Source organism: Lemur catta, chromosome 1 (assembly GCF_020740605.2).
Source record: "Lemur catta isolate mLemCat1 chromosome 1, mLemCat1.pri, whole genome shotgun sequence".
Lineage (NCBI taxonomy): Eukaryota > Metazoa > Chordata > Mammalia > Primates > Lemuridae > Lemur > Lemur catta.
The window spans coordinates 187,906,765-187,920,178 of NC_059128.1; the positions used below are offsets into that span (position 1 = coordinate 187,906,765).

Genomic DNA, 13,414 nt, shown 5'->3' on the forward strand with positions numbered 1-13,414 from the left:
TGCTGGATTAAGTTTCTAAATCTCAACTATGATAACACTGCACTTCTGCTCAAATGCTGTTGGTGGTTCCCCTGCCCTGAAAAGTGGTTCTTTTGCTGCCTTTAGGGGAGGACTTTGTAATGACAGTTCTGCCTGCCCTTTCAGCATTGTCCCCAACTCCTCCAATCAGGAACCCACCAATGACTCTCACACAAATTAAATTTACTCACAATGATCCTTCTTTCCATTTTCTCTACTGTTTTGGAAATTCTTCTGGTTGAAATTTTACCCAGCCAGCAGCAAACTCATAAGGCCCTTCGTGGCCCTCCCAGCCTGCGTGTTCTCACCCCGCTTTGAAACCTCTCTAACGCTTACTGACTGTATTTATTGTTCATTTTGATAAGCAACAACTGACATCGTTTCTTCTGGAGCTGCTTAAAATGTTAGTTAGCCCTCATGTTGTTGTTTGTATGTTTTTATATTTTGTTTCTCCAACAGTCTATAATCTCCATAAAGGCTGGGACTGTTTTTGACTCTTTTGTGAGTGGCTATAATCATCATATTTTCAGCCAGTACAGCACTAATCATGGTGTTTTGAACATGATGTTTGCTGACCTTTAGTTTTTTTTTGACCTGTCCAAACAGCCAGGAAGATTACGGTAATATTCTCAGGACCCAGGGGGATAACAAATTTGAGGAACCCAGCTTTCCCAGTGTGGTAGGCATTGAATGAGTAGATTCAGAAAGAACTTTCTGTTTTCTTCCCCTGGTTTTCATATCCCCTTCTATCAGTGGGTTTTCGCTAATCACAAGGGAAGTGAGGAAAATCCTCTTGACTTAGGTTGAACAGTGGACTTCCAGCTTCACTTGCAATGAGGCCCTTTCCCCAAAGGGAATAGTTTAGTTTGATCCTAGTATCTTGAGATAACTGTCCCTGAAAACCCAGGATATGATGTCAACTAAGCTAAGCATTTTTGACCCCAACTTTCCAGAAATAAGTTAAAAATGGATGTTTATATTTTGCTATTAAGTAGGTTAAAAAACTGCAGAAGCAAAGTTAGACTTATATGGATCAGAGAAATAATTGCAAGCACATAGGTTAACCAAGACTTAAAGGTGGGAAACCTTTGGCCAGGAGTATAATGTACTTGCCTCTTAGATAAAAGTGATTCATCCTGAGGATTCTAGATTGGTTTTCTTCCCACCTCCAAGGTTGACAGGCTGTGGATATTAGAGGTCATGGCTTAGTGCGATGTGGAATGGCTCCAAGCTTTTACTGGGAGAGCCTGGCCCACCAGTTCTCCAGTAATGTGAAACCGATCCATTTGTTAGGGTGATAATAGGGGTTGTAAGTTAGCTGAACCTTACCTATATGTTATGCAAAGAAAGGGACAGAAACTAATTATATAAGCAAGAGAACTGAATATTCAAAAGAGCAAACAAATTTAAGCTCTCTCAGCTCCTGTAGAAATATTTATGTGAAAACAACTGACCTGTTAATTAGAAACATCCTTGCCTATTCATTAAACCACTTATCCTGAGGATTCTGCTAAGCAACACTTAGTCTAGTTCTAATTACTATGTGGCCTCAAAAGCAATAAACTGTACTTTTAGAATAAAATTTTATAATTTAGACATAGATGTGGTTACTCAGACACTTCCCTTAATTACAGTGGGATAGTACTGAAGGGTTACACCTGGTTCTTATAAAAAGGATGTACCTTCTCTTCATAGGGAGATTATAATGAATTATTAGGTAATGTACATTTAGATTTGAGAAATCCTTGGCAATCTTACTGTTTAAATATTTAGAGGTTTTTTTTTTAAAGGGTATCTTTTTGGATTACCTTGGATCTTTAATTTTTTAGAATTCTCTTTTAGGGAAAGAGCATCATTATGACTTAAGTCAGTGGTAAAGGTTATTTTGGTCATAAACTGAGACATCATGTTTAAATAAAAATAAAGTGAATCATTTTTCATGCAGCCACTTTCCTCTGTATCTCTCACTTTATCCTGTAGAGATTTTCCTAACAAAAACACTGGTTAAGAAATGTAGTAAAAGAACACATGAGGTGTACCCAGCAGGCTGCAGATAACAGCAACTATGTAAATAAGCAAACTGGCCCGAAATGGCAAGCTGGCACTGTCACGGGAACTCAGCTGGCTCTTGACTGGCGTCTGGATAGGGCCGTGCCTTCAAGCTTAGAGCACGCATGTCAGAGGCCACTGCCTGAGTTCAAAGCCTCTTCTCAACATTATGATCTGGGCATTCTCATGCTAGGTGAGCTTGGACAAGTTACTTAAAGCTCTGTGTGTCAGTTTCCTTCTCTGTAAATGGGGGTAACAATAGCCCCCACCTCCAAGTGCTATTGAGAGGATTAAATGACTTGCTCCATGTAAGTGCTCTTACATGGTAAGGGCTTCATTTACTCATTTATGTATTCACTCACTCAGCACCTACCTATTGTGCACGTACTATGTGCTGCGCCCTGCTGCAGAGGCTGGTATTTGGGGTTCAGCAGTTAGACAAGGTCCCTGTTGTGTTAGAGCCTGTATTCCCGTGGGAAGAGACAGATCATAAATAAGTAAACGAATTAACAAGTCCAGATAGTAATAAATGTTACAAAGACAATAGATAGGGAAGTAAGAGAGTGATTGGGTTATACAGAGAGGTCAGCATTAGCTAGGGTGGCAGGAGAGGCTTCTGAGCAGGTGACATTTGCGCTGAGAACTGGATGACAAGAGATCAGTGTTAGCTCTCATGAAAATAAGAAAGTTTTCCTTTGTGTTGGTGGCTTTCTCCATATTCTTATTTTAAACTCTATTAATATCAATATAGAATCCTTTTCAGCAGAATGCTTTTAGGAGGTCTTGGGCTCCCCTCCCACTAGCACTCATATGTGTTCAAACAAGTCATTGTCAATGTCACTGGAACTCATTTTCCCCAAGTTCACCTTGGCAGTATCCAAATCTGCCCACCCCTGGGTGTCTCCCCCTTAGCTCCAGCTGGGTGCTCACCCACCTTGTTCTGCCTCCATTTCTGGAAGAGCCTGACTCTGTTCTTGCCCCCTGACAGAAAGTACAGGACGGGGTTGAGGCAGCTGCTCATGCTGGCTAGAGGTCTCCATGTCTTATAGGCCACACCTGCTGTCATCAAGAGCTGGCAGTCCTGAGGAGGCAGGAAGCGGATGGTGAGGTAGAAGGAGCGGGCGATGTGGAAGGGCACAAAACAGAGGGTGAAGAGGCCACACACCAGCAGGATGGTACGGATGGACTTGGCTCGGGCCGCACTGCCTGCCCTCGTGAGGGTCTCCTCTGGCTTGTTCAGGCTCCTGACCATCAGCGCGTAGCACACCAGAATGACCACAGAGGGAACAACAAAGCCAGACAGCGTCAGGACCATGCCATAGACAAAAAACTGACCGAAATTCTCCGGGCTGCTCATGTCGTAGCAGACCATCTGGCCGTCGATGCTGTCCGTGTGGGAGAAGGCCAGTGTGGGCAGCAGCTGCAGGACCACCAGAGCCCAGGTGGCGGTGGTGCCCAGGCGGGCGTGCCTGCGGGTCCGGTAGGGCAGCGAGCGCAGTGGGTGGCACACGCCTAGGAAGCGGTGCACAGAGATGCAGGTCAGCAGCAGGATGCTGCAGTAGAGGTTGGTGTAGAACAGGAAGCGCACCAGCCTGCAGAGCAGCCCCCCGAAGGGCCACGTGTCATCCAGGGAGTAGGTGATGATGAGGAAGGGCAGCGTCAGCAGGTAAAGCAGGTCGGCCACCATCAGGTTTACCAGATAGATGGTGGCACAGCTCCAGGGCTTGGTTTGGCGCCAGGAGATCCACAAGACGGTGCCATTCAGGGGCAGCCCTAGGACGAAGATGATACCGTAGGTCAGGGAGAGGTAGGTTTGCTTGTACTTCTCTGAGAACTGGCAGGGACCTTGCTCGTTTGAAGTGTTTGTGTCCAGCTTCCCCATCTCCTCCATTGTGTCCAGCTTCTCCATCTGCACCGCTTCCTAGGTGCAGAGCTCTGTCACGGCTCTGGCTTCTGGTTCCCTGGGAGAAAACAAAATGGACAGCATAGCATCATGACCTCAGCCATGTCAGTCTCTGCCTTGACCTGGGATTCAACTCTGTGCTCCCAAAGTCTAGTCAGAGTCCTTGTTTGAGAAAGACCAGCCCAAGAAGAAGAAGAAGAAAAAAAGAGTTAAACCCAAGGGCAAAAGAATCTTCAAAAGCAAGGCTTCTACCAGCCTGAGCAAGAGCAAGACCGTGTCTCTACTAAAAATAGAAAGAAATGATCTGGCCAACTAAAAATACTTATAGAAAAAATTAGCCGGGCATGGTGGCACATGCTTGTAGTCCCAACTACTCAGGAGGCTAAGGCAGGAAGATTGCTTGAGCCCAGGAGTTTGAGGTTGCTGTGAGCTAGGCTGACGCCACGGCGCTCTAGCCCGGGCAACAGAGTGAGACTCTTGTCTCAAAAAAAAAAAAAAAGAAAAAAAAAAAGCAAGGATTCTAGACTTACCAGGTCCCAAGGGCTGGCTTACACTGACTTGTATTCTCTGTTCTAGGCTGTGTGGTGATAGGAATGGTGGGGAATGGCACTGTCATTTAAATAGAGTACACAAAGCTTCCAGACGTGTGGCTCCTCTTGATAGAATCCTTTGCATAGAGTCAGGAAATCTCCAAGGGGAAATACTCCAGTTGGAGAAGCTGGAGTATTCCCAGGGGGCAATACTGCCCACAATCTGGTCCTAACCACACAGACCATTGTGGAATAGAAAGTGATCCTTCTGGGTTAGAGAGGATTGGGGAAAGCACAGGTTTTAACTACAGGCTCTGCTGGAGGATTTTGATTTGTATCTCTTTCAGGATTTATTACCTGTGTATTTGAATACTGAGGCTGATTTGCTTATTAACCATCTCAGCATCCCAAGCATCTAAGAAAACAAATCTGAACCATGAAACCAGGTGCAGCTTCTTCCTTATTCCCGTCCCTGCTGACGGAGCAGATCCAATAGTGGGCCCATGTAGCTAAGGAAGCTGTGGGTGAAGCCTGAAGGTTTCTGTCACGTTAGGGGTCAGTGTGTTGGTTAGCCAATCAGCATGGAGCTCTCAGGAACTGAAAAGTTTAATTCTAGGGCTTAACGTTGGAGACTTAACATTTAGAAAGACAGGTTTAAAATGAGGGAAGAGGGAAAAGCGTAAGGTAATTCGGGAGTAAATTGACTGTTGACTGTAAACTATGATATTAATTTATAGAGTTTTACTCACAAGAAAAGTTAACAGGGACTTCATTCACTCTGCCAACCAATAAACATTTATTGAGCATTTACTGAGCCTGGCACTGGGGCTACAAAGATGAATAAGGCACAGTCCTTGCTCTCCAGGATTCCACAGTCTTCTCAGTCTGGTGGGGAAAACAGAAATGGATACAGATAATTGTAACATCATGTGGAAAATGGTCAACAAAATGCTGTGAAAATCTGCAGGATACAGCCCATTCTCTGAGGGAATTGAGTGCAGCCTTCTAGAATAGGTGACAGTTGAGGTGCTTGGGAGAAGAGCAACCATGAGCTTGCTAGGCACCAGGCAGAGAAGGGTGAGGGGCATTGGGTGGGGGAATGGCACTTCCAAGGGGATGGAAGCAGAAAGGGCACAGTGTGAACTGGGGGTGGTGGGAGGATCAGCTACCGTAGGAGGAGGTTCTTCAGCAGGACGGTGATGAGGCTGCTGTGATGGTTCATTTTAGGTGTCTATTTGACTGGGTTAAGACATACCCAGATAGCTCGTAGAGCACTATTTTCGAGTATAACTATGAGGGTGTTTCCAGAAGAGACTGGCATCTGAATCGGTGGACTGAGTAAGGAAGATCTACCTTCACCCAAGGTGGGTGGGCACCATCCCATCAGGCTGAGGGCCTGAGCAAAGCAAAAAGGCAGAGGAAAGGTGGATTGGCTTTCTCTCCTGAAGCAAACCCTTTCTTTTCCTGCCCTTAGACATCAGAACTCCAGGTTGTCCAGCCTTTGGAGTCAGACTGAGCCATGCCATCAGCATCCCTGATTCTCCAGCCGGCACATACTATATCGTTGGACTTCTCAGCCTGCATAATTGCTTAAAGCCAACCCCCAAAATAAATCCCCTCTTCTGTACCTATTCCACATCTACATCTATAGCTATTTGGTTGGTTCTCGCTGAAGAACCGTGACTAATACAGCAGTGTTTGAGGAAGATTCCATGAGGGCCATGAGGTAGCAACATGACCCTGCACGTGGAGTAGGGAGAGACCAGCCAGACCAGTAAGGGGGCTGTTGCAGTGCGTGCAGGTGACATACGGCCAGTATCCCAAGCAAGGCCCTGCAGGGTGGATGCAGAGCAGGGACCAGACGCCAGAGACACTGCTGAGGCAGGAGTGACTGTCCTGATTGGACATGGGGCTTGAGCCAGAGGAATCGAGTGTGTCCTTGAGGTCTTCAGTGTTGGGAGCTGAACTGGCCCTCTGAAGTTGTGGGGGACCGAGGCTGTCTGTGCCTCCACCTGCTCACCACCTTGGTAACTGGCTTTAAAAGTGGGACAGCAAAGCTTCTTTGGCTGGGTGATTTTCAATCATTTTGTTCCATGTAATTTTTCATGCTGGGGGGCTGGCAAATACTTAGCCATTTCCAGTAGAGCTGCCTTCCCAGCTCAGTGTGAGCCCTTGGAGGGAAGCCGGGGAGGGAAACCAGCCTTGATTTAGCACTGGTGTGAGTCCGGCAGTTCACATGAGTAAGTGATCTTATTTAATCTTCAGAATAACCTTGTGAATGAAGGAAGCATTATTACCTCTGTTTTACTGATGAAGAAATTGAGAGTTGGAGAAGAGAACCCTCTGGGGCTCATTAGGACCCTCATAGTCTGACAGGCAGTACTGATCTGGACCACGGGCTTCTGCCCCCCGTGGGACTGCTTTGGTGTAGAGGAAAGTGCTCAAATCCTGCCTCTGCCAGGGACCAGTACACCAGCTGAGGCCGTGACCTTATCTCTCTGAGGCACAATTTCCTCAGCTGTGAAATGGTACAATCCCTCTCTGGTTAGGTTGCTGTGAGAATCAGCTAGAATAAAGATAACTGCCCCACAGGCCCGACACAAGGGAGAGACCCAGCACAGTTTAGTTCTCTTCCCACTCCTTCCTTCACCCTCTTCTAGAGACTATGGGGCCCTGGAAACTGAGCTCTTTGGTATCTGTGGTTGGATGGGAGGGCAGGTGTGGCTTTGCTATCCCCTAAACTGGACAGGGTCACTTTTTTTCTGTCTGTGGACTGAATTTTGTCTGCCACCAATTCGTATGTTGAAACCCTAACTCCAGTGTGGCTCTATTTGGAGTAAGAAAGTAATTAAGGTTAAATGAGGTTATAAGGGCGGGGCCCTAACTTGATGAGATTAGTCTCCTTATTAAAATTAGGGACACCAGAAAGCTTACTCTCTCTTCTATGTGAGGACATGAATTTAAACCTATGAATTGATTTTAATATTTTACCTGTATCTGGATAACTTCTTGAACAAAGGAAGCCATTTAATGGGATCTCATAAGTGCCTTCAGACAATAAAAGTTTGTTTTTACAAGTTTTTGTTTTATTACGATAAAAATGATTCATATACATTTCTTAATTCACAAAGATGAACTAGAGACTTATTCACATCATAAGTATTTGATTTTTAATGAGTTTTTTTAAATGGAGGACCCGAGGTACATTTAATTAGGTGGTGGATTAAAGTAGCAGGTGGTTTATTTTGAATTTAAATTTTCTTAGGTGTTTCGAATCCACTAGATAATTTTATGTTATTTGGCCAATTTACCACTGGGTGGCGACGAAGACCAACAGACAGGTTCCAATCCCCTCAATGCCCCCACCACAAATGGAAGCCTGAACTAGCGTTGGGCTCCTGTCCAGGCATAGATATAATTTCTATTATATTATTATATGTGCATGAGATATAATTCATTGAAGACATACATAAAATTCCACCAAACAAACCATGTATCGGTGTGTCATCTACAGGTACTGTGTTAGGTTCACACAGAGACAGAATTAGCCGAAAGCTGCCTGTTAATTGTGATGATTCTGCAATAAACCCTGTGGGATAAGCATGGCAGGCATTATTCTCCCCATTTTACAGCTGAGGAAACTGAGGTTCAGAGAGTTTAGGCAGAAATTATGTCTGCGATGATTTGGGGAAAAGCCTGGACTTCTTTTATAAAGCAGAGACTCAACAGATTTCCAAATTTCCAGGGAATGTGTTACCCATCACCCCTCTCCCCCGTCACCATGTGCCCAGGAAATAAAAACGTGGAACTAAAACAGCAAGTCATCCCTCAAGTCACTAGATGTAGTGCCTTTTTTTAGAGATGACGGAACCCTAGCTTAAAAAGCACGACCTGCAGATAATGGTAAAAAGAGAGGTAACAGGATATGTAAAATTAAAAAAAAAAAAACTGTCAGGAGTGAGACAGACATAGCAACCCTCTACCCCATTTTAAAGTATACCTAGATTCTTAAGATAAAAGGCACTGATGGTAGCTTTTTAATGATTTTGTATTACATTTTTACAGTGTAGGCTCACACCTCTTTGTACCTGGACCCCTCTCCCATGTTTGAATTGTCCTGAAGGATGGGAATCCAAGGGCTTTTATTGTTTCACAATGAATGCAAATCAGGTGCTTTAAATAATTTAGAAGACTGTGAAGAAACAGTGAGTACTTAATTTCAATAATTAATTCATATAGCAGCATGCACATTTTTGTTTTCTGTTGACAAGGATCTGGCATAATTGGCAGCTTCAACTTTATGTAAATGGGAGTGATTGGGAAACACTGTATTGCACAACAGAGAAGGTAGCTGCTCTGAAACCGATGTTACTCTGGGAAAATAATTGCTAACGTTCTCTTTCTAATCTATCTTTACAAGTGTGTGATACCCCCAAACTGACTCTGAAATCAGAATTTTTAACTTCAATTAATGATGTGGTAAAAATAACAGTAGCTCTGCTGTCCTGTGGTTGTGGAAGCCTATCACTCACTGCCTCTGGGCTCAGGATCCTAAAAGGGAATCTTGAAAAAACTTTTTTCCTTTTCCTTTCATTTAGCATTGAAGATCTTTAAATGCGTCACAACTGAGTCTTTCTGTGTGTGCTGTGTATGAAGAAATGTAGAAAGCTGATTTAGTTTGGGGCAAAAGAAGAGATCAGTCACAGTGCCTGGGGCTCCAGGAATAGTGGCAAAGTTGCCCAAGGCATCTGCAGAGCAGGGGGCTGCATCCCAGGACCCTTCCTCCGATCCAATCTTACCCTCAGGCAGCAAGTTCCCCTTGCACCCTGCCCGGAAAATGCTGCTTACAGTAGTAATACCCCGGCTTGCTGTTCACCGTCAGAGCTTTCCTGTTGCTATGGGGTTACTAGGGTAGGGTGATGGGAAGAATCCGCAGTGGCTCTGGACACTCTGTGCATTGGGGAGGAGGGAGAATGGTGGTGTTTTAGCCTGAGCCACTGAGAAAGCAGAGCCAAGGCTAACTGTGCTATCATTTTATTCAGAGTGCAATTCTGGGGAACAGGAGTGAGGGACAAGGAGAGCGACCTGTCCAACAAGGGAGAACCAATATGAGGATTTGAAGATGTGTTATTGAGTTGGCCCCCACACAAGGCAACTGAGTGCTCAATCCCAAGAGACTATCTTCTGAGAATCTGAACTCCGAACTGACTGTATCTCAGGAAAGCTCTCTGGCACAAGAAGAGGGAGGCATTTGTCCAGCAGCCCGTATCTCCCACTGGCCGACCCACAGCCCCTGGATGGGTGTTTAGGGTTGTTCTTCCTGCAGGGGCTTTGAGAAAGTTTCCTCAGAAGCGGGCTGTAACAAACAGCCGGTGCATGGCATGTCCTGTGAGCACAGAGAACATCAGAAAGAGAAGACACACTTAGCAGAAGGAATTTTCTTTTTCACCAAACCACATTTTACTTTTGCCCTTTGAGGTGTCATCCCCTCCCTCCCCATGTACTCCTGGGTTGCTTCTGCACGAGAGGTGGAGGGTTCCTGCTGTATCTGGCCTGGGTCCTTTCGTATGAAGTGATTCTTCCATTTCTTTTTACTGATTTTTTTCTATTGAGTTGTCTGTCTTTTGATTATTGATTTCTAGCAGTCCTTTACATATTTTGGGTAAAAGTCTTTTAAGTTACGTACATTACAAACATTTTTTCTTACTCTGTGCCTTACCTTTTCACTGGCTTAATGGTATATATCTATATATAATTTTTTGAGGAATAGAAATTCTTAATTTTAATAAAGTCCAAATTATCAGTTTTTCTTTTATGGGTTCCTGCTTTTTACATCTGGTTTAAGAACCTTTCTCTATCTTAAGGTCATAAAGATATTCTTCTATATTAGCATAGGAAAGCCTTTCCTCTTTAGAGCTAATTGGTTTTGTCCCACTAAAGGATTTAATGCTTATGTGTGTGTCTCACTAGTTCTCCCTACCCCCCCCACCCCCGCCCCGTGTGTGTAAGAAATAACAGAGAAACATGATCAGATTTGCATTTTGAAAAAAACATCACTCTGCTATTTGGAGAGCAGGGAGCACTAGGAGACGAATTAGAAGGCTATCACTCCAGGAGAGAGATGAGAAGTGGGTCGATATATAGGAGGTAGTGAACATAACTTAGTGATGAATTATATATGGGGATAAGGGAGGGTTTAAGGGTCACCCCCAGATACTCTTCTTTCTGCTGCTACTAACTGATGCCTTTACCCTTCTTCTGTCTATTATGTTTCTGCTTCATTGCTTCTGTCTATTTAGTTTCTGCTTCCTCCTTGCCTCTCCTGACTCTTTCTTTCCTCTGGGCATCCTTTGGATTCTGCTCCTGTTGCAGATTGCTAACTCCACACAGAGCCAAATAAATTTTCCCCAGACACAGATTGGCCCAGGTAGTCACCATTATTCCTGTTTGTGTGGGACGGCACAGCCAGGCCTCTCACACGCCGTGGGCGAGCACACCCAGCCAGGGGCTGGCTGGCCCCTTCACTATGGCCAGGGCAGGTGTGACGGGCTCATGGACTTACGAGTAGGTCCACACTTGATGAATGGACATTTAGGGTTGCTCTATCTGCAGGATCTTTTAGAAACAGTGTCCCTCAGCAGGTGGCTGTGAATAGCTGGCACATTATGTGTCCCATGAATACAGAAGAGCATCAGAAAGACAAGACACACTTAATGATTTTTTTCACCCCATTTAAAAAAATGTCTAAATTATTAACTTGCTGTCTAAAACACATACTTATAATAGAAATTTGTCATGACTCTAAAACAAATGTGGATAGCGAATACAATAGTTGAAGCTGGTCTCCAGCACAGAGAGTTTCACTTAATAGTAGCATATCATCAGGGCATTGGCTCTGAGAGATTTTGTTCACACATAAACCATAAATTTGAATTGACAGTACTATGAATGATGGAATACATTTATGTATGTTTATGATAAAAGAACAAAGTATATATTTTGAACCTGATCATATATAAGACAGATTAAAAACAGTAGTTGTAGAGAATGAAAATAGGTCTTGATTTCATGTTCAGTAAAACATGTCAGAGAGGAGGCCTCTGAAAGCCCTACAGTGAAACATGAGGGGAAGGTGTGGAGTTGCAAGGGTTTCATTTAAACACAAGGCTCGTGTATTAATATTTTCATTGATTTATTTTCCTGCCAATATGTTCTGACATAAATATGGTGATCTATAATGTATCGACCATAAAAGTCAACATTATTTTTAAAGCTGACTCAGGGAAATAAAACCTCATTGTTAGTGCTGATATATACGGTATGGTATCCTGTTGAAAAATTAACCTTTGTCCTGCGTTAGATTGAGCTAAATAAGAGAAATGCATTTTGATGGCCACTGACCTTTTGTGCATGTTTTGCTCTCTGGCCAGCGTTGAGTTTGCAATAGGACTGGCCCAGGGTGTGAAGTAAAGAGCAGTGCATATTCAACGCTCTTTAGAAAAGACTGCGCCAAGAATGACAGCTGGTCAGCAAAACCCTTTGCCTTGGAGAGGATCAAAAGGCCTGTGAAACTCTCCTGGACAGATACTGTGGCGCCCATCGCCTGTACCTTTGGTGAATGGTGAGAACGACGATGGCAGGAAAAGTGACACAGAAGCCCCGGAGGTTATTTTACATACTTTTTTGTGAGGAATTGCATTTGTTCACTGTATATGTGTTATAAGAAATTATACATATTGGAATATTTCTGGGGTAGGAGATTGGATTTATGTACTTAAACTGTCATGCACCCATCAGCACTGTTAATGACCTCACTAACTTTATTCCATAACTCCTTTTCTACATAAATTCATAAACCCAATTTCTAGTCAGAGACTATTGAGACCCTTTATCTTGGCTTTCTTGTTATAGGCTTATTTGAGAAAAATTAATTGTGATTGTAGAAGAATAATTTCTAAACAGTGTATGAAGCTTCTTTTGTTCACATCATTTATATCTTGACAATGCCTGAATTCATATCCACAGCTCTGTTCTGTCCTCTGAGTTCCAGACTATATCAAACTATCTGCTTGGCACCACCTGGATACTTTATAGATTTCACCAACCTAACATGGCCAAAAGCGAACTCCTAATTTCCTCCTTTTTCTCCTACCAAAATTTCCACTCTACTCAACATTTGTTATCATTTCAATAAATGGCACTCTTACATATCCAGTTGTTAAGCAAAAATCCTAGAATTCATTCTCCATTCTTCTCTTTTCCCTTCTCCCACATCAGTTTATACCAAGTCCTTTCAGATATCTGTCAAATCATCTACCTCTGCTTGCTCACGGCACCACTGTGATCTTTGCCACCGTGATCTCTTGCCTGGCCCACTTCAGCAGTGCCCTCACTGGTCTCCACGCCTTTTTCTACCCACTCCATGCAGAGCAGCAAAGCTGATCAGAATGAAGCACAAATCAGACCATGTGCTCTTCTAAATAGTTTCTACTGCTTTCCTATTGTTCTTCAGAATAAAATCCAGTGTCTTCCCATGGACTGCAGGGTCGTGTGTGGTCTTGTTCTTGCCTCACACTCCAACCTCATCTTATCCACTCCTCAGTTGTGGGACAACACTCATGCTGGCTGCTTGGAGTTTGTCAGGTGGGTTAGTTGGAAAAAGGAGAACACACACACACACACACACAGATTGGTATAGTCAAGACCCAGAAACTTTCGAGGAAAAGGGTGGCTGCAGGTGACAGGAAGATGTGGTGTATTTTAATAGGGCTTTTTCCTTATTGCTAGTTCCCCATTGGATGTCCACACAGAGTAGGACAGGGTCTTGCTGGTTCTGAGAAAGCAGCCAGATTTTTACTGTATCACAAATCTTTTATACATAGGACTCACATCAAGACTTACGTTAATTCTTTCA

General features: G+C 43.8%; 1 pseudogene; it reads right to left on the reverse strand.

Moving 5' to 3' along the window:
- Positions 1–2,904: 2,904 nt before the first annotated feature.
- Positions 2,905–3,976, reverse strand: LOC123645813 (annotated as a pseudogene).
- Between the last annotated feature and the right edge of the window lie 9,438 nt (positions 3,977–13,414).